Source organism: Labrus mixtus, chromosome 17 (assembly GCF_963584025.1).
Source record: "Labrus mixtus chromosome 17, fLabMix1.1, whole genome shotgun sequence".
In the NCBI taxonomy this organism is placed as follows: Eukaryota; Metazoa; Chordata; class Actinopteri; order Labriformes; family Labridae; genus Labrus; species Labrus mixtus.
The window spans coordinates 23,511,845-23,533,184 of record NC_083628.1 but is presented as its reverse complement, the minus strand read 5'-3'; positions in this window follow the sequence as shown (position 1 = coordinate 23,533,184).

Sequence of the window (21,340 nt, the reverse complement as noted above, 5' to 3'; positions counted from 1 at the left end):
GTCTCTCAGGTGTCAACGTCCTCGCATCTTCCTCGTGGCATCTCTTAGACTCAAAACCAATTTCCCTCCGGCTCCTCCGCAGTTGCTGCTAATGAAGATTACAGAGACAGAGCCACCACACCCCCCTCAGGTGTGTCATCAGTACTGACCCTGCATCTCCTACTAACCATGCCTATCGCTAAAGACACAGCTGTGAGACAGGGGGCGTGTGCACAGTAAGCATTAAAAAGTCTTCCTTATACTCTACACAAGTATGTATGTGCCTGATGATGAATTATCTTTATGTGAGCATCACATCTGTGTGCATCAAATGAGGTCATGATTCTCATCAAATCATTATTTTCTGCTCCTAATAATATGGAGGAACAAACGATTCCTCTGCAGCCTGTGGAGGACCGTTCATACGACACAGCTGTCACTGTTTGTCACTGTTAACAGAGAGATGAAGTTCATTAAATTTAGTGATTTACCTGAGGGTTGTTACCTGCAGCTTTACATCAGGCTACAGGATAAATGACATGCACGCTCTCCTCTCTCTCGGCCCTGTGGGAGAGCACTGTTTCTTGATATCCTTTTATTACGTTAATATTCAGCATCCTGATGTGTTCAATGTCTGTAAAATAATGATCTTATTTCAACATATGAGCGTTTTATCGTTTGATAGAAAAGCTCAGATGTACGGGGAGAAGCATCACAGAGCACAATGTAGACTATTAAACCTTACTGTAAATGTGACATTAATTGGTAAATGTAAAAAACAAAGTACAACCTTAAGAGTTAAAACACTACCATCAGAGTTAATGAGGTTACTTCAACTGTCTTGGGAGTGTATAGAAAATGGCATATACTGCATGTCCAGCGTCGCAACTTAAAAGAGACACTAATCAAAGTACTCAAAAGCTAATCTATAGAATTGGATGAGAAGTTAACCACTATCTAACCACTAACTAATGGTTAACTAGTAGTTCCCCATTGACTATGCAACAATTCGTGTTATCCATTAACTCTAGAATATGTGATGAAGAAGTACCCACTATCTACCCGTTACTTAGTGGTTAGTTTCCCACTAACTATGCAACATTTGTGTACCTTATTGTAAAGTGTTACCATTTTATCATTACATGTCATGTGTTGAGTTTTTGTCACAAAATTATTAAGAGTAAAATCAATAGGCGTATCGATGAGTATTGGTATCAACAAAGTTGGTTGGTCTTGATATGTATGTCTTTATCTATAAATCTCTTATTGGACGTACACCATTTTATATAACATCTCTGCTGAACTGGTCTATCGGACCCTACCACACTCGCTCTACTGAGAGTCTATTGCTTCAAGTCCCTCTGATTTACTCTGAACTTGGAAAATCGGCTTTGAGCTTTTTTGCTCCAAAAATGTGGAACAATTTACAACACTTTTTGAAGATTGACACTCTTGTTTCTCTTGGACAAATTAAGACAATGATCTCAAACCATTTTACCACAGTGTGCTATTGTTTTTTTTGAGAATCATCCTGACCTGTCTCTGTTGTTTTGGATGGATTAAATCCTAACGATACCCATCCCTAGTAAGGTATGTAATTTACAAACATACACACTTGTTAACTGACTTATATCCAGTCATACAGCCTCTCTACTACCAGAGGATTAGTGTAGTGGAATTCATTAAAGCACAAAGTAATACTTTCTGAAGCTTAAAACATTGATTTATTCAAAATGATGTGATCAAGGGGAAAGATGATTCCTGCAATTATGTTCTGACTGTAATTGGTTGTTTTGTTATGCAAATACACAGAGTGCTTCTCAGTTAATGTTGGCAAAAGTTTAACTTATGGCCTCTTCTCTTTGCCAAATCAGCTCTCCTGCTTTGAACATACAGTACATCAGGATTTTAGAAATTTAACGAGTCATTTGTGCAGCTGCATATGCAGCTGTGATTTAGTTACTTTAGGGTTTAAGGCCAACTTTCTTTGGAATAACGTTCATTATTAGTATGCAGGCATCAATTTGCATCCAGTGCAATTCATTTCATTTTGGATTTTTTGCCAATATTGGATATGCCGGTATTTTACCGCTCATTTGGTCGATAACCGATACAGATATACATGTACAACTTTCCCCACACTTAATTGCAGAGATCAGCAAGTCAGTTCTGAGGTGAAATAAACTTACAGGAATCCTATGCATACTCTTATGATGTTAGCCTGCCAGCAAATGTAGACATTAAAACAATGCTCAAAATGTCTGTGATATTCTTTCCTTATGCAAAAGTAGAAAAATACATCAGGCAGGTTCTTAAGGTGCTACACAAATAAATTGTTATATTTTTTAATTATCATTATTTACCTGTGATGCTGTTTTGTTTGTGGATGTCTGTTCCAAGAAGTCTTTCTCCTCTATGATTTTGTCGTACATGTCCACTGGTGTTCTAGTTCGGGCCTTCTTCTTTGGTGGAGTTCCTCCTTACTAGCATCTTAGTGCTTACCATCACTGTCGCTGCTGCTTGCCATTTCATTCAGCACATTCAGTAGCAGATTGTTTCCTCCCTCCTTCTTTTCCTGTGTTGGAATGCCGGTCTTTGTAGGCTGCAACTGAATAAGAGTTTGACTTTGCACATCATAAAAGCGAGAACAGAGAGCTTCTAGAAGTGTACTTTTGGCAGTTTGCACACCGTTGTCTGAGTCACCCCTCCTGCTAAGCAGCCGTGTCAGTGCCACCACAGCTGGGATGACATCTGCAGCAGAGGCCTGTGCAGAACTGATCTCTCTGGTCAGCTGCTCGAGGGAGGGGGCGAGTAGGGTGATCATATTTTCCAGTATTCCCCGTTGATGTGCTGTCAGTGTCACTTGGAGGTCAAAATCAGCAGCATATGCACCCTGGCCAGCAGGCTTTGCATCATTATAAGAAGTTCAATTCCACCTGGGGGAGACATCTTGTTGTAGCTGTTAGATAGGCATCGTCTGCTCATTCTGCAAAGTTGTGAATGCTTGAAGTGCCCAACTATTTTCTTTCCCGCAGCCACACATCATCTGCGACGCTGCGCTGACACAGCAGACCTTCATTCACAGCGAGCTGCAAAATGTGTGTGCCATACACGGCAGACTTGGCACATCTAACTCCAGCACTGTTTTAGCCACGTTGAGTGCGTTGTCTCTCACCATTACAGGCACTTTCTCTTTTGTCTTTTTTTTTACATTCCAAACATGCCACCTAAAGCAGTTGCGATTGCAGCCTCAGTGTGAGATCCTCTGCACTTTAATAAATGAAGGACAGCCTTTTGAAGTTCAAAGTTCCCGTCCATCCATTGTGCCCGTGAGGCTCAGCATGCTCACATGGATAACACTTGACATCCAGATGTCTGTGGTAAAAATAGCGATTAGCTTTCTCAGTGATGTTGTTAAGCACAGCTTGAAGCTCAGGTAAGGCCACATCAGAAAAATAACTCCAACTGGGAACCTTGTTGCGAGGCTCAACGTAGTCCAGAAATCTGCAGAATATGACATCTTCAATGAATGAAAACGTCTGATGTCCAGAGCAATACACTTCATCAGTTTCTGAGTGATGATTTTTGCCCTCGGGTGGTCTGTATTTCCTGGTTTTATCCAAGCACTGGATAAGAGGCTGCTTCTATTTTTTTCTTCTTCTGCTGGTTATGTGTTGGGATGACGAATCTTGAGGTGAGGTGAGGTCACAACACTGCAAATGGCAACTTTGCTATACATTTCAGACACTTTAAAACCCTCTCTCATGCTGCATAGACATAGCTGACGTTATCATGTTGCGCTGCATGCGTGTCATCCTCACCCAGGGTGTGGACAGAAGGGACTTATTTACACATTTTATACACATTTCTAAGTGTAACAAATTCATTTATAATACAGATAATTAATCACGGCAGCCCTTAGTTAAAATAAAGGCAGACAAATGGCAGCAAAGCACCTGAAGAATCTTTTTTTTCTTCTTTGCAGAAGAAGAGGATTTTATTAAATTGCACACTTTTATTCAGTCTGAAAAATAACTAAACCCAGATGTGTATTCTTTTTTCCATCATTTTTTGACATGGTTGCTTTTAAGGTAATATTAGAACATTCCCAGTGAAACAACAAGGCCAGCTAGTCCTGGTTGTAGACTGTGTTTACTCTTAGAGATAACACTGGATGAACCAATCATGTAATGAAAACTTCCCAGAAAGGGAGATTAAATTGTTATCACTTGATTGCACAGATGATTGAAAGGATTTCTGTTGGTCCAAATTTTGCCTCCAGTGAGTATTACCAACAACCACTGATCATTGAACAGCAGTTGGTGCCATGGCTTTCTATTTGTCTTTGTTATCACTGGCATGCACTGGATCAACCGCCTGTCCCTCTGTGTTTTTTATTTTTATTTAAGCCAGTCCAGGCTGAATCAAGGCCAACAACACAAAATCTCTATGTACACTGCAGCTCCAGAACTGACAGGCAGATTTCCACTCAGATTTCAACATGAGGGACATACATAAAAGAACTGCATGGACTATTTCAGCGACCTCCAGGACTCTCTATACATAGAGAGTCCTGGAGGTCGCTGAAATAGTAAGTAATGACCAAGCCACCTGACAGCAAAGGAATATAAGCAAACAATGGATAACATTCATGAATACAAAATTAAGTCTAGCAGGGTCAGACTCAAGCAAGAAAAGCACACATTGCCATGTGTACTCTATACAATAATATGTTAAAGCCACGTTTCAGCACCAAGGACAAGGACACTAGACTATACAAAGGGAAGCAGAAAGATTTGATTTAATGTGAACATTATATTCAGAGCAGAAGCAAAAGCATGCCAAGAGTGAAAGAATAAGCCTCACTCGCAATCAGAATAGCTGAAGGGGACAAGTGCTGGAGTTGAGCTTTGCAATGGTCTTTCTATTCATTAGTGCACTTCTGTAAGTTCTGTCAGATGCTTCGAACAGGGCCTCTCCAATTGACCAATTGACCAAGTTGTAAACGTGGGCGACGATGAATAAGAGCATGTTTGAGTCACCTGCCACCGTCAGGGCTTGATAGCTGCTGGGAGATCAAGGTAATACCATCTGTCATGATAGTAAATGCGAAACAGACTCGATCTTGAAGCATTTATCTAACTAATTAGCTGATTATGTTTGTATTAAAAGGACCCTGTGAAGCTGTCTTAATTTTGTTTGGTTTTGCTAATTCCTAAACCATCAACATTAAGAGGGGCGCAGGGCAGCTAACAAGCTTAATGAGACTTAACGAGCTGCACCTGGGAGTTAACGAGCTTCACCTCAGCTGCTGGGAGCGAGCGAGAAGTAAGCCTGACTTTATGCTTTTATTGACTTTTAACAATAGCCTTGTTTTTCAGCTCAGGGGCTGTTATGGGGAGGAGGGTATTTGTTCAGTGTTGCCAATGCACTACTGAATACATTCTGATGAATGCTTTTTGTGAAACTAGGAATTAAGTCAAACAAAGTGTAGACAACCCTCTCTTCTGAAGACTTAAATGCTAATCAAAGTCTAGTACTGTTGGCAGTATAAAAATCAGGACTGATGAAGGCATCCGTGATCTTCAATTATACTTCTCTGAATTGGAATTAAACTTCAAACAAGGAGAATTTTACATTTCAAAATGTACGAGAAATAATATAAAACATGCTTTGCAGCAACCGGTTTGGCAAGAAAGCATTGTCGTACAGTATCATAAAAACCTCACAGTGAAAAGTTACAGATCAAATTCATGCAAAATATTCACACTACCTGACAGGATGTTGGAGTGTGAAAAAAGCTTGATAAACTAAATCAAGCCTTCTTTAAAGGAGAAATATGTAACCCTGACATCTAGCATTTAAAATGGGTCAAATGGGCCCCCCGCCCCCTCCTCCCATGAGCTGATGCAGTCGCAGGAACCTTGAAACCTTGTTTTCTAACCTCTCTCCATTTTTCAAAAGCATCTCTAATATTTCTCCTAGTTTTATTACATGTCTGCTCGTGGAGCTTATTAGAAAAATGCTGAGGCTTTTTACTTGGGTAGATTCAGCCTGGCAAACCGAGGGGCATCCAAAACGTCCGTGTGGGGGGTGCCTTAAAGGTCCCATATTATGCTTTTTCTGGTTTTATATGCTCTTTGGTGTGTTTCCCAAGTGTCCTGTGCATGTTTAGGCACATCTATGTGCAAAAATTCAAAGTCCGCGGAAACGCGGCTTCTCCTACGTCCTCCTGTTAGCTGTAGCATTAGCTACATGTAACGCTCGGTTCTAGCCCCCCTCGATAAAAATTTGCCAGTGTGACGTCCTGTCAGTGTGATATCACTGATCTAAGCCCATTGGCTCATTGTGGGAAGCCCAGCAGCTCATGTTGCACACCCATTAACTTCTGTAGCACACCCACGATATGCCGTAGCCTGCGGTAGCACAGTAGTGCTAAGGTGCTAATGTTTTTGTTCTGCTCGGAGCCAAAGTGGCTGCATTCCCAATATGGTAAAAGGGGCGGGACATTTCCGAGAACCGTGCTGAGCGACTGACCAATTACGGCAGAGCCGACAGGCCGACCAATCAGATCAGACTTGGCACACGTGGGGACTCTGAACGTGGGCACTTCAGAGCCTCAGAGAGAGAGTCAGAAGCGAGCCGGTGCATGGAGCGGCAGTACATGAAAACAGACACTTTTTTATAATTTTAGCTATTGTGAACATACTTTAGTAGGTACATAGATTAAATATATGAACCCCAAAAAAAGGCATAATATGACCTCTTTAAAACAGTCTACCTTCACTGGTCAAAACAAATCCAGATCATTCAGGACCAGAATCTAAAGTTAGAGGGAGGACATACTGGTTGCTGTATTGTTGTCAGAGAAGCCAGCACTTAGACATAGCATGTTTCCTTAATGTCTGATCATATAGTACGCTCGTTTTATGATTTCGTTCAGTAGATATGTCAAATATTGGACCTTAAAATGACATTGCAAAACCACAAGCTAGTGAGTTTACATGTATTTATGTTATAGCTATACAATTAATGATTGTATTTACTAGCTGTGATAATATTTGTATCCCTCTGCTTAACGCACGATTGTTCTGACATTACTGAGCTTGCTTGACATTTTGTTTCCAAACTCTGCTTGCCACCTATACCTAAATGTTACAATAAGCTGTACCTAATATGTAAGCAACATGCAGCTCTTATCCTGCATGAAAAGTTAGTGTGATTTTGCAAAACAAAAACATTGTTGAAGCAGAAAGAGAGAGACATTTCCATATTGAACCTGCCCTATAATGACCTATTTCTCTCTCTACCTTTCATCCACCCATCACTCTGTTGTTTTGTCGGTCTAGCTGACAGATGAGTGACTGATGTGACTGATCTGTTCACTAGCTTTAATGGAAACAAACTGACAGTTAAAAGGGACACTCAGTGAATGTTCTGATGAGATCCGAGAACCTGTAAGCTTCTTATTTGGGCTGCAGTTCTCCATAGTTTTATAGTACTTGTAAAAATGTGCAAATTAGCATCCCATCCTGACTTTTGAGAGCACAGACCTATGTGCAGGCTCTGCAAATAAAACCATGTTCCAGCAGGCTGACTTAAAACTCCTACTCAATTAAGGCGCTGTACCTTGTACAATTTCAGTCACATAACTTACTACCATTATGTTCTTTCAATTGTACAAATGGATTTTACAATTAAAAGCAATTTAATACTGCTTTTCAATGTAAAGGTAGCCTATATAGTCATTACTGCAGTGATTCACTATGTTCTTTTCATGCATTGGTTCGTTGAGATTGAAAATTCATGTTGGCTATGTTTTTATCTTAGTTTGGGACTTGGGTTGGGAACCGGAGGGTCGCCGGTTCAAGTCCCGGTGCGGACCAAATATGGAAGTTGGTCTGGTAGCTGGAGAGGTGCCCCTGAGCAAGGCACCAAAGCCCCTCCCCACCATCAGCTCAGGAGTGCCCGCTGTGGCCAGCTCTGTCACTCTGACATCTCTCCATTAGTGCATGTCCATAGGATTCTGTTTCTGCATGTGTGTGTATATTTCAGCCTATGTGTGTGTTCATGACTAACAGAGTGTAAAAACTGAAATTTCCCCTTGCGGGGATCAATAAAAGTAAATCTTAAATCTTAAATCTTATACAATGTGTAAAAGTGAAATGCTATTTCTGTCCTCCAATCGTTAAAAGAGAAATGCAAAGGCAGCTACACAAGTCCATATTATGAAGGTCACCTCCAATTAGCAGTACTTTTAAAGCAGGCTTTTCAATTGTTTTCATGATTTATATGTTAACCTAGAGTTTTAGACAAGAGCAGATAGAGGGTGCTTGGATTTCTGGTATCCTTCAAAATAACAGTTTGCACAGTGGGGAGAGGAAAAGTCTCCAAAAAAAAAACATCAGGACACGTTTCAAACACAATCAAAGTGAGTTGGCACAGAGTACCAGTAATCACAGGTTGGACCACATAAACACAGAGGGAAGAACACAAAAACAATCTTCAACAAGAGCAAAAAATACTGCTGCCTCAAATATGATCTGGATCTTATTTCCAAACATGTGGCACCATCTTTAAAAGCAGTAAACACTTGCTTATAAAATAAAAAGGTTCTTTTTTTTTTTTTTTTTACTTCATTATATTAAAAAGACTTATCTTGTTCCTCCCAGGAGACATGCCAGAAGGATGTTGATGAGGGGAGATTAAATGACAAAAAATAGGACAAGATTATTGAGGAAGGACTAGAGAAGATTGTGTCATGGTATATTTGATTTGTGATCATCTTTGAGATCATTTGAGGTGTTAACCAAAAGATGACCACAAACATCATTGAGCACAATCACATAATGTTACGTTTTTGGAAATGTAAGTCATCAGACATTGAGATTAGGCTTCATCCTGCCTTGATTACACCCAGATATAGATGTTTGGTTGGAGTTGCCTGCAGCTCAGTGGGGAGGTGATCTCAAGCTGCTCTGTGAACGTGTGAACAGCATGTGAGGCGAACACGTGCTCATGTCCTCACTCATATTTAATTTTGTATTACAGTTATTTCTGGTTTGTGACCAGTGACCCCTGAACTCATTTCTGTGTGTGTGTGTGTGCTGGGACAGACTCCAGCCTCCCTGTGAACAGATAGAAGAGAATGTGTAGACTGAGGGATATTTATTTTATTCATGAATTTATTCCAATAGAGACTTCTGAAATATTGACGACTAAATACCCTTTTTTTTCTCTCGAAAATTTAAAGTTAATTAGAAACACATCATAATAGATTCAAACAAAAGTTGTCCTTGCAAATACCTTACCATTGAATTATTTAGACATTTCATTTTGCCAACATTTGGAAAGTAACTGCTGGAATTTACAACTCTAAACTTCTACTGAGGTAAGACGTGACTTAAAAAATTATGCTGAAGTAGCGGATGGAGCAACAGAGTCTACTATACGACGCTATAATGAGAATATTTGCCTTTATATCAATGGAATGACAACATCAACAAAAGAGCGGAGAACAGAAAATGCAATGCAGCCATTTAATTACGTGCACAGAGACCGTAGTGGTTGCGTGCAGACACTCTTTACACCGTGCAGCAGTCACTGTATAGACACGTCTTTTTCTTCCTATTGGCTCGAGGTGAAATCTCTGGAGAATATCCTGCTGCTTTCTCACATCAGCTCACTCGGACTTGCTGTTGAAAAAGTACTAGGGGTCTAGCAGGAGAAACTCCGGGTGAAGTCATAGTGAAAAATGTGGCTGTTTGCGTTCACATATATACAGCTCCTCTGGGAAATATCCTGAGTTTTTCAGGAGATTTCTGCAAGTGTAGATAGATAGATAGATCCTTTAATAATCCTTTACAGGAAATTACAGTGCCACAACAGCTTCAAGTAAGACATAACACCACACATTTCATCAGATAGCTTCCATACTTAATAAGTTCAAATACAATAAAAAATACTAAAAAAAGTGCAAAGTTATTTTTGTGCATTGTAAAACCTTATAGCAGCTGGTATACAAGACTTCCTGTATCTCTCAGTTTTGCACATTGGTGCAATCAGTCTCTGACTGAAGGTGCTGCTCTTGATCACCTTCAGGGCGTGGAGTGGGTGAGTGGGGTTGGTCATGAACCCAGTTTGTTCAGAGTTCTGGCCTCTGCCACCTGCTGGACCGTTGGTTGCTCAGCCCCGACCACTGAGCCGGCCTTCCTGATCAGCTTGTCCAATCTGTTTTTGTCTGCTGTACGGGCGCCTTCTCCCCAACAGGCCACAGCAAAACACAGAGCACTGGCCACCACTGAATGGAAGACACTGCACAGCAGGGGTTGGCAGATGTTGAATGACCTTAGCCTCCTTAAGAAATACAGTCGACTTTGTCCCTTCCTGTACACTGCCTCCATATGACTCTTCCAGTCCAGCTCACTGTCGAGCTGCACACCAAGGTACCTGTGGTTGGCGACCACCTCCACCTCAGTGCCCCTGATGGTGATTGGTGTTGGTTGGGTCCTCCTCCTCCCCCTCCCCCTCCAAGTGTGAAAGCCCTAAAAGATTCCCTTTAGCAATGTTGGATTTTTGAAACCAGTTTTTTAAAGAATAGAAGCACAGAAGAGAAACAGGGCCCAAATGGACAGTTGTATGCTATAAATAAGAGCAGTTATTTGTTTTTTATTTAAAAATTTGCAAATTGTTATCTTCTTTTTTTTGGAATAAATGTCAGGATAGCAGCATTTCCCGGACATAAGTTTATTTGGGTTGCTGCTGTCTTTGAATACAGGAAGAGTGTTAGAAAGTTTCCCTCCCACTTAAAATCCATATTGAACCTGAAACTTGCGTTTAAATAAATCTTACTCCTACTTTCAGACACCCTTTGTAGCCTCAAATTATATTCTTACCATCGGGAGCAGTATGTGTCACAATGTACTCTTAAACTTCAGTCGCAAAAAACAAGTTGTCATGTGAATAGGGATGAGATGGATACAGTCCTCTGATTCCTTATTGATTACTTAGACTACATCACGTTTCATTCTGTGTTGGTACTGTCTCCCTGCAGCGTTCAATCAGTCTATTAGTTCATGGCTGATATCAGCTCAATTAACTTCATGATTGAGGTCAAGGCAGTTGTGACAAACACAAGTATTGTTAGCGTATACTGAAACTAATCATGGTGTTAGTTTACATCTATTTACATTAATTTTTTACTGAATCAACTCTCTGTTTGTAACCACTTGTGTTTTTTGGAAGCAGACACTGTGATTTATGATCTTGTCAGTGGTGTGACGACCCCTCCACCTGACCACCGGGTGTTCCCGTCTGAGTTTCGCTGAGTTGTTTGTATTGCATGGGGTGTGTTTTTCAAGGATCATTAGATTTATGAGCTGCACCTGGGCCTTGTGCGCTCCGTACTGGTCCCCATCTCTGAAGGCCGGCATGGTGATGGCTCTTCAGTTCAGCCTTTACACGACAAGCATCCAAACACACTCTGCACTCCTGGATATCAGCGATCCATTATGACATTTTTTTGTTGAATAAAATCACTTGTTGCACAATTCTACCTATGTTGTCTCCCTGATTGTCACAGTCTTTGACCCATGCTATGATATTAAACAAAAAATATCACAGCAGTTATGTTGGTAATGCTAATGGGCTAAACATTCTGTTTATGATAGATTTACCAAAGCTTGGACATTCAGTAGATCTGGTTTATCAAAAATGCTAGCAGAGCAGTAGCCTATACTGTAAAAAAAACAAAACACAACAACAAAATCAGATCAGTTTGAGCATAGTCATAACTTCAAATCCTTAAAAGTTACATGTATGGAAACTAACAAAAAAATATCTTCTCATAGCATTTCACTGGTTATCTCCTCCAACTGTCTACCCAGAAGTCCATGTCTTTGCTAGCAGAACGTCATGGTGTCAGTCTATAGGATTTGGAACTCCCTACATTTTAACTAATGGATTAGCCTATTACATTTTTTAAGCCACCCATATTTAATTCAAAAGAATCAATTTTGGGTCTAATTTATACTTAATCGGCTTCCGCTCTGAGACACAAATCATTGATTCTAATGTGTTTAGTAACGCTCTTTTTCTCTCCTATCTCCTTCAGCATCTCCAATTTAAGCAGCTAATGAGGTTGATCAAACTCGCTGGTGAAGACAGAACAATGGAAGGCAGGCCCTATGCAGGCAAATCTTGAAACAGTTGGTTTGATCTTTGAAGTGCGATGGGAAAATCAAATACATGGTGATAGACATTCTTTTTTCAGTTCTGACAACCTTCAAAGCAGAATTATTTTTGTGAATCATCTGGATTATAAACGCCCACACTCGCATCATTTCCCATCATAAAGGTACCCCCCCCCCCCCCCCCCCCCCCCCCCCCCCGTAAAACATCTTACTTTCATGTCAGTGTGTCGTTGAAGCCTCAGAACACTGACACAGAACCTCAGAACAGATGACACGACCTCATTCTGGTGCTTCTCTCCTGCTGGGTCTCCCGTTTGACTCGGTTTCTGCTGCTTGTTTTTGAAGGCTTTAAATGGGCCGGATGGCTTGGAAACCTTTTAGGTTAGGCTCATACAAATGCTCTTTGTAATTCCAAAGAGAGCTAAAGGCTTTAAGGTTGCAAGCCCTGGCCTGTGGAGAAGAATCCATTGAATCAAAACTGCAAGAATCATAATATCCTTTATTCCGCAGATCTGAAAGGCCTTTAAATGTATTCAGCTTTGTGTTGTGCGTATATGATCAGTTCTTTGGCTACTAAGGATTATCATATTTGGTTGAATTTTTTCAACGGTGTTATAATTAAAAATTGTTTGTACATGCACAACACAAACATTGTGATGATCTTTAATTATAATTTACCTGAATAATGAATAACACACGTTGTTATTGTGAAATGTTTCCCTGAGTTATTCATGAATGTTTTAATAATTTTAGTCCCATTTCAAACATCCCAGCCCTCCTAAAGAAATTCAGTCCTGAAGTAAATTGAGTCAACATTTCAATCACTTTGTCATGGAGAAATGCTTTAGACAGCCATTACTCTGGAGAGTAGCAAGAATGTCACAGGGCACTACAGCGCTCACACGCACACGCACACACACACACACACACACACACACACTCAAAACTGCCAAGAGGCACTGCTTCATAATACGTACCTCCAGTGTGCTTGCCTATCTCAACCTCACATGCTAAGATGAAACAGCAACAATCAAAATGATGGAAAACAGAAGGTCGTTTTGGTTAATTGACTCATTACAGCTTCAATACATCTGGTTCAAAAGACGTTAAACCATTGTAAGCATATAAAATGATAACACTACGAGATGCTGCCTGTTACTCTATGCATTTATGTAAGGGTAAAGGGGCTCAGTTGGTAGAGTCGGTCGTCTCGTCTCTCAACTGGAAGGTCGAGGGTTCGATCCCCATCTCCTGCAGCAACATGTCCGATGTGTCCTTGGGCAAGACACTTGACCACCAATTGCTCCTGCTCCTTTGTCTGCAGCATATTAATGTGTATAAATGAGTTACTTCTGATGGTCACATTACATAGTAACCATTGCCATCAGTGTGTGAATGGATGTGAATGTGTAGGTGTGACATGCGGTGTAAAAAGTACTTTGAGTAGTCAGAAGACTAGAAAAGTGATATTCAAGTTCAAGTCCATTTACCATAAATCATCAGTATATTTCAACAGTTAATTAGATAATTTTAGTCCAGTTCAAATGCTGTTATATCTTTGAACTACCTTGCTCTTGAAAAATGTAAAATGCCTGTAAAAGGCCTTCAGAACATCACTGTATGATACATTTTACTTTAACAGTAATTAATTTCAATGCTGAAAATGCAAAACATATTAAACTGGACGAGTCTTTAAATATGATGTATGTTCAATGTCCCAATGTGACAAACAAAAATGGAGGTAACACATTAAATTCAGTTCAGGCAGCAAAGCCCCTACCTAAGTCCCATAGATCACTTCACTGGCTGTATCCGAATTGCCTAGTACCTACTCAATCTGTCAGTAGACAGTACCTACTATCCGTGCTGTATACTGTTAGTACCTACTATTCAGTATGCACGCACAGTAGGCAGATATTTGTTCCTACTTCTTCTGATTCATTCAGTATGAAAGTGACGTCATTTTTTTTGTTTAGCTTTATTCAAGAAGAGTAATGCGCATATACAGTCAGGTAAACAAAAAACAATATCACAATGTAAATCAAGTAAAAGACAGATTAAATAACTAAATAACATACAGTACATAAAGGAAAGAACAAATGAAAGACAGAAATATACAGAATATAAAACAAACCAATAAAGACACATTTAAATAGTGAAATCATTATTTAAATAGAAGGGGAAAGGTTTTATAATAATGCAGACATTTGTTATATTTTCTGTTGTTAATTTAAAGTAGTGATTTCAGTCGGGACTTTAACTCTAGATTAAAAATTGATTATATTAATCCACGCTCGTTTGTTTTGATTTGGAGGCGGACGTGATGTGACGATTTACGTTTAATTTTGCACAGCATTGTGGGTGGTAAAATACAATTAATTTCCTGTAAGCACGCATCCCATCCATACTGCATAAAACCCGGAAGTTAGTATCCATACTGAAATGTTCAGTATACTGTGGTGGACCCAAAAAATGCATACTGAATGACCACGAGAGTTCAGTATACTGAAACTCCCTCCTGAAAAGTACGTACTGCCTACTGAACTGTGGATATTCAGAAAGGGCCACTGGCTTCAACATACACCCAGTGGACCCCAAAGTGGGAAGTGCCTTTGGTACCTTAGAGGTGTAGAGTGGATGGCATGGTAGCATGTAGCGCAGTTAGCTTGTGGAAGCAAGCTAGACTGCAAACAGTCTGAACATTGTACTTCCGAGCACTTTTGTGGAGGGCAAAAAAAAAGAGGCTTCTGTTTGAGGACTATTCAATTGCCTCAATTGTCACTTCAAGCTAGAAGTTGGGATTTCATGGACCTGTTGTCAACAGAGTTTTCCAAAGAGGCACGTAGCATTAGCAAGGATGCCAGAAACCACTGCTCCACTTCAAAAAAGGTAAGTGCTCCTCCTGCTGAAGTGCATTATTATCCTTGGCTGTGTTTGGTTGGTGTGTGTTGTCAGCTTGTGTTGGATGTCATGTGGGTGCTGTTCTACTAAGTTGGGCTCTGATGTGATATCGGTTTCTGCTGAGCTCTGGGGATAAGTCCTTGCTGTGGATGGACTAACATGTATTTTAGTAAATGGTTCTCAGCTGCTTGATGATGCTTTTATGTTGTTTATGTAAGTACTTATGTTTGAGTGTGGGCCAAAGTGGCTTTCAGTCAACCTAGCAACAGGCAAAGAGGAGGAGCTGAGGTGGGACATAAGCCTCCTAGTAAACAGCCACTATGACTTAAAGCCTTAAAACAATAAACAATATGAATTATTGAAAACATCAACCCTTGTACGGTGTGTATCCAAAAACATGAGCTATTCAGACCAACTTTGTTTTTGAACCAGGATGTAATCATGTTTATTTCAGCTGTGGGTGTTAATTGGACTTGCAGTTTTTTTTGTTGCATTGGTTTTATTGATCAACACTGGGCACCCCTTCTTGTTATTTCAATAATAGTAGCTTTATTCAAAAACCTACACCTTTGACAGTAACGTCAAAAGTCAGCTAGAGCAGTGTGTTCATGTGTCAGCTTATGTGACTAGCCTTCGTATCACTGTCTGAGCCTCTGTTCAGTGATTCTCTTTGCTGCATTCTTCTCTTATCATAGATTCCTACCCATGTACTCAAGGTCATCTGCCACTTTCCCAAGATGCGTGGCGTTTCATAAAAGAGACTATCTGCTCCAAGGCATGAATTTCAGATTTTAATATCCGTAAGTTGATAATCATCTCCTGCTGACAAGTCTTAGCCTGCTGCTGCATATCAGGTGGATTTTTTCAGATTAATCCATCAAGGTTCAGGAGGATATTTAAAGTGTATTCCCCGTATAGGCTTGAGGTGGCAGCTGCTGCTGACCCTTAGCAGTAGACTCCATATTATAGATTTATAAAGCTATGGGTATCTTATGCAGTTTTGTAAATGACTCATTAGTCATATCTGGAAAGATTGCTGAGTTTGGTGATTTCCTGTAGGGAGTTACATGGTCAGTGTCATCAAATTATTTCTTGTTCGATATAATCTCTGTACCTCCATTATGAGATGGCTGATTAATTTACTTCCTGGGGTGCTCATGGCGCTGGTGGCGCAATGGTTAGTGCGTGCGCCCCATGTATGGAGGCTGTAGTCTTCCAAGCAGGCGGCCCATGTTCAAATCCCACCTGTGGCTCCTTTCCCGCATGTCGTTCCCCACTCTCTCTCCCCCATTTCTGACTCTATCCACTGTCCTAAAGTGAGGTTGGTCAACATTAAATGTTACTTCACCTTCAATCAACATCATCCATTTTTAAGGATCAACAGGGGCCCAGTTACCCTGAGACCTCACAGCATCCCTGTGCACTGTGATTGAACTTTCTGAAACTGTTTCTGAAGCGTAGCTCAGCGCTGCAAACCAAAGAAGCTGGATTTGTGTAATCACAAGATCCAAGGAGAATGACAAGATCACAACAGAGTAAAGGGAACAATAATACAAACAATTGGTTACTTTTGAATGTTGATTTCTTGTTCATTTGGTGTCTGTTTTAATGTAATGTTGATATAGTGAAGAGATATATGATTGGGAGTGGGTAGTTCTTTTTTTTTTTTAATTGACCAGATGCTCTATGCGTTCCCAATCTGCCTCAGACGAAAAGAGACTCAGAGAGTATTTTCGAGCGGAGCAGAGTGGAATGACGCTTCTGGGTTGCCCCTGAGATGGGTAGCAGCCCATGCAGTGGAAACGCAAACATTGACTAGTGAGGGAATAGACGTAGTGCATTCCTGGCTGTTTTTTTTAATTGAATACATTGTAGTTTTGTTTGACGTTGAAGGCTAGATCTCCCATTGACTACCCACACACTCCCATGGTTGTTGGCCATTCAAGAGGTGAATGCGAACCCAATTTCAACCCATTTTGTGACTTTTCTTTGGAAAAAAACAAACATTTTAAACTCTCCTTTAATACCCATTCAGTGGTTTTGATTGTGTGATGTGATGTGTTTGATTACTTAGGGGTTACTTAATAGTATTCAAATGTATTTCCCCATTTGCCAACCCCAGTGTTACTAAAAGTGTTAGACATTGGAACTTGGTGCAGGAAGAGGGGTAATGGGCCTTATCAAGCTGGGGCCCTTGGGTGTTTTATAACCAAATGTTGAGTTTTGTTTGCTGTTAGAACTCTGTACTTGTTCTCAGAGCTGGTCTTCACCTTAGTTAGCCTCCTACCAGTAATTCTTTCTTACATGCCCCCCTTCCTGTAGCCTGGACTTTAGCTCATATTCATCCATATAATTTTGTTTTTTAAGGTATATTAGTTATTTGTTCCTTTTAATTCTTAAATTAGTTTGACTGCCCAACAATGTATTTTGTTGTTAATAACTGACCTGCAAACAGTGCTGCTTCAGAAACATTCACTAAACTGATGGATTATAGACCCAATTTTTTAAATAATCTATCTCAATTATCATTTACATTCCAAAATAAATGTGTGGGGATGACTGTATCTGCTGAGACACTGCCCTCCGTCTGTATTTTTGGATTATCATTGTCATTGTTTTGCTGTGTTTGCATCAGTTTGGCTATAACCACTGTTCCTCAACTTTTTTTTACAGTAACTGCGCTCTCTTTTTTTCACTTCCTCCCCATGACTTGACGTCCTTTGCTCTCTCTCTATGATGCTCGCAGCAGCTTTAGCTTGTAAATACGACTTTACATGAGTTTTGTTCTTAACCTTCTGGATTTTTAATAGAGATTGTATTTGGTACAATACGATTTTGATAACCTTGGTATGTAGTAGCAGCGTCTTCTAAACCCTAACGCTTTGTCACAGCTATCTCCCTCGTGTCTCCCACGGTTCCATCCTCATCCCCAGGTCACAGAGATAAACCGTTTAGTTTGACATGGTTTGAAAGGCCAACAACTGTTAAGCTTTGGAAGAGTTTGATCATGTGTTCTTAATGAACACTGAGGATCGGGACATGCTTTACAGGCTGTGTTCTCCTAATCAATAGTACATGAGCAAAGCAAACGTTTCCTTAGTTTCCATGGCTCTGATGCATTATTTGTTTAAAATCAAGACGGAAACAGGGGGAAGCATCATATCAGCAGTTGGCAGTGATGGTAGCGGAGATGATCTTGATGAGAACCCTGCAGTCCCGAGTCAGGAGCAGATGGCTCAAGCACATGATCTGTTGAATGCAGCTCTGGTGTGGGTTGGGAAAATAGTGATGAGTCTGTTTTGACAACGTGTGTTTATATAAATGGGTTGCTATTCACTCGATGATGGAGTTTGGTATTTCAGCCTCTGACTATTTTCACTCAAGCAGCTGTCCATTAATTTCTCTCAATGTTATTAAGGGAACACCACCCAGTGAGTTTCACTCTGAAGCAGTTTTCACATAATGCACTCCTGAAAATGTCTAAAGAATTTTAGGAGAACTGCTTCTGAAATCTTCCTCTTCTGGTCATGAACACTTGCACCTCACAGTGGGAGGCTATCCTGCTGAGACGGGACCTTCTGAGGATAGACTCGACGTCAAAATAATGACGCAGACGTGGCATGTGATGCAACAGAGCAGGGTTTTGATCCTGGCTCAAAATAAGGCAGAGGTGGAACAATTCCTATTTGTACATGTACACCTGTTGGCTCAACACTTTTACAAGCAACATAAGAATTATGATAATTGTATACTTGGAGAAAGGACAAATGTCATGTTAACACCTAATTTATTATACTAATTAAAATCAATCAAAAGAGAAGCCTTGGGGTTTTAAAAAGTCCTCCCCCTGGACATTTTGAGCATCAAACAACGTCATTTTTGTATTCTTGTGCACAAAGTTGGCAAAAAATGTTTTATTTATTGTCTCTTTATTTTTATAAAAGGACAATTATTTCATGTGAATGATAAATATCTGGTACTTCTCGCATGGATTTCAAATGTCACATTCCATCAGATTCAAAGTTTCATCGTTCACATGTAGCCTGATGATAACAGACACAGAGAGAAGTGTACCTCTTCACCTAAGATGTATTCTTATTTTACAACATCATGAATTAGCCAGATTTTAAATAATAATTCACTTGTTATGTTTTTACTGCAGTTAGAATCTTTTTTCAAGTTTCTCCATTATAAACATCTGCCTTTTTTTAAATCATCCCCAGGACTGAAAACCTGTTTTTAAAATGTCAAGCTGATGACTTCCATGACAAAATTGGATGCGTTAGGTGTTTATAAGTTCGGGACAAATATTGATAAGGACAATTCATTAGTAACAATCTCTTTAGGGCAGGCCTGTACAGTAGTGTAACAAAAAAACACACAAATGCTCTCGCTGAAAACTTTCATCATCATCCTCTTCTCTCACTTTTCTTCCTCTTTCGTTGTTTGGCATTGGGTTTCCTGGTTCACTGGATTGACTAAGATATAGCACCACGACCATATCGATGTACAGCTGTAATTGCAGTTAGAAAAGACAAATTCACCAGGTGCTGTACGTGGAAAACAGTGTTCTCCATAAAAACACCCAGCGGTAAGAAATTAGGCGGAGTCAGCCGCCTCCACATTTTGAATGCAGTAAAAACCCTGCAGAGTCTGCTATATGATGCTATAATGAGAAAAATTGCCTTTGTATCAATTCTTTGTGTAGTTCAACAGAATCAAGGAGAAGAGAAGAACATACTGATGAACAGAAATCGTAATACAGGGGTTTAATAATGTGTTCAGATATCGGTCATGCAGTCTATGGTCGTGCACATATCGCAGAGAATAAACGACACTACCCCCTCCCACTTGCTCAAGGTGATTTTTTCTGATTTAATTCTGCTGTGTTCTCATATCAGCTCACTCTGACTTTCTGCGGAATCAGAGTGAAAAGTGCAGCTGTATGCGTTCACACATGCAGCTCCTCCAGAAAAGATTTTCAGTAATTTAGTGCAACTGTGAATGCACTAAGTTACAGATTATATGACGTTCTGAGTTTTTAGAAGTCATTGCTAAAGCAACAATACTCACTTGGCCTGAATTAGACTTCACATTGGAATTGTCAGACCAAATTGACATGCTTAACATGAAAAGAATGTTTCATTGGTTAGTCATTCACAGCCAGGTTAGTCAAAGTTATTTGTGGCTCATTTGTTTGAAGCGAGGACCCAGGGGAGCAGGAGGAGGAGGAGGAACACTTGAGGTAAAGTGGTTGTTTCCTTTTATGCTTTTGCCAACCAGGAAATCTTTACAGAGAGCAGTGGAAGGCAGACACATAGTGTGCCTTGAAATCATCTCATCAAGTAGTATATTGTTTGATTTTGACAAAGGTTTAAAGATGTCCTCCATTGATTGAAAGTTGTGTGTGTTGTGTGCAGTAAAGTCTGACCACCTTCAACTCATCATAGATTTATGAGATGATCTCATCCTTGTAATCAAAATGTTCCCTTTCTAAATTGAAAGTTTTCTCCAGCCTCCACATTGAGAAACATTTTCTTCCCCAGCCTGTTGTGCAACACTCTTTCGCTTCAAAGGTTTTCACACACTTTAAGCTATCCCTGTCATCTAATCTGTGGTGGCAGATGGAGAAAAAATCTGAAAGTTGTGTTGTCTGCATTGTCATGCGAGGGGGCTTGATAAATCCAACATCAGTGTATTTTGCTTCTAGTTCAGCATCTTCTTCTCGGGGCTCTTCTGTGGAAGTGTTATAGACTGCCAACTGTTTGGACTCGGGTCAACAGGGAGCCCATAGCTGCATGAATTATGCATGGAGTCTGCTCGCAGGCATACAGCCCTGTCTGTGCTGCCACAACACATGCAGCGACAGAGACAGAGACGGAGTAACGGAGAACAGCAGCGGATAAGACAGAAACACAGAAAAATGTAGAATGTACAACATACATGACTTGGAAAAAGAGCTGGAGACACACATTTAAAGACCAAGTTCACTCAATTGTTTGTATACATTTCTCTGAGAGCATCTATCTTATCAATTATTTATTGAATGAATGTTTGTGCTTGTTTTTTTTTTTTTTTCAACTATCAGGAAGCCCCCCAAATATATTGAGTTCTCCATTCTGAAACTCAGATGTTTACGAATGTGATGTTTTTCCAGTTAAATAGACGCATCCAGCCTCTCTGACTCAGATCCTGAAGAGAGTAACACTACCAGTCTGAGTGAAGTGTGGTGGATTTGAAGACGACTACAGGCTGAAGTTGTTTCGCTT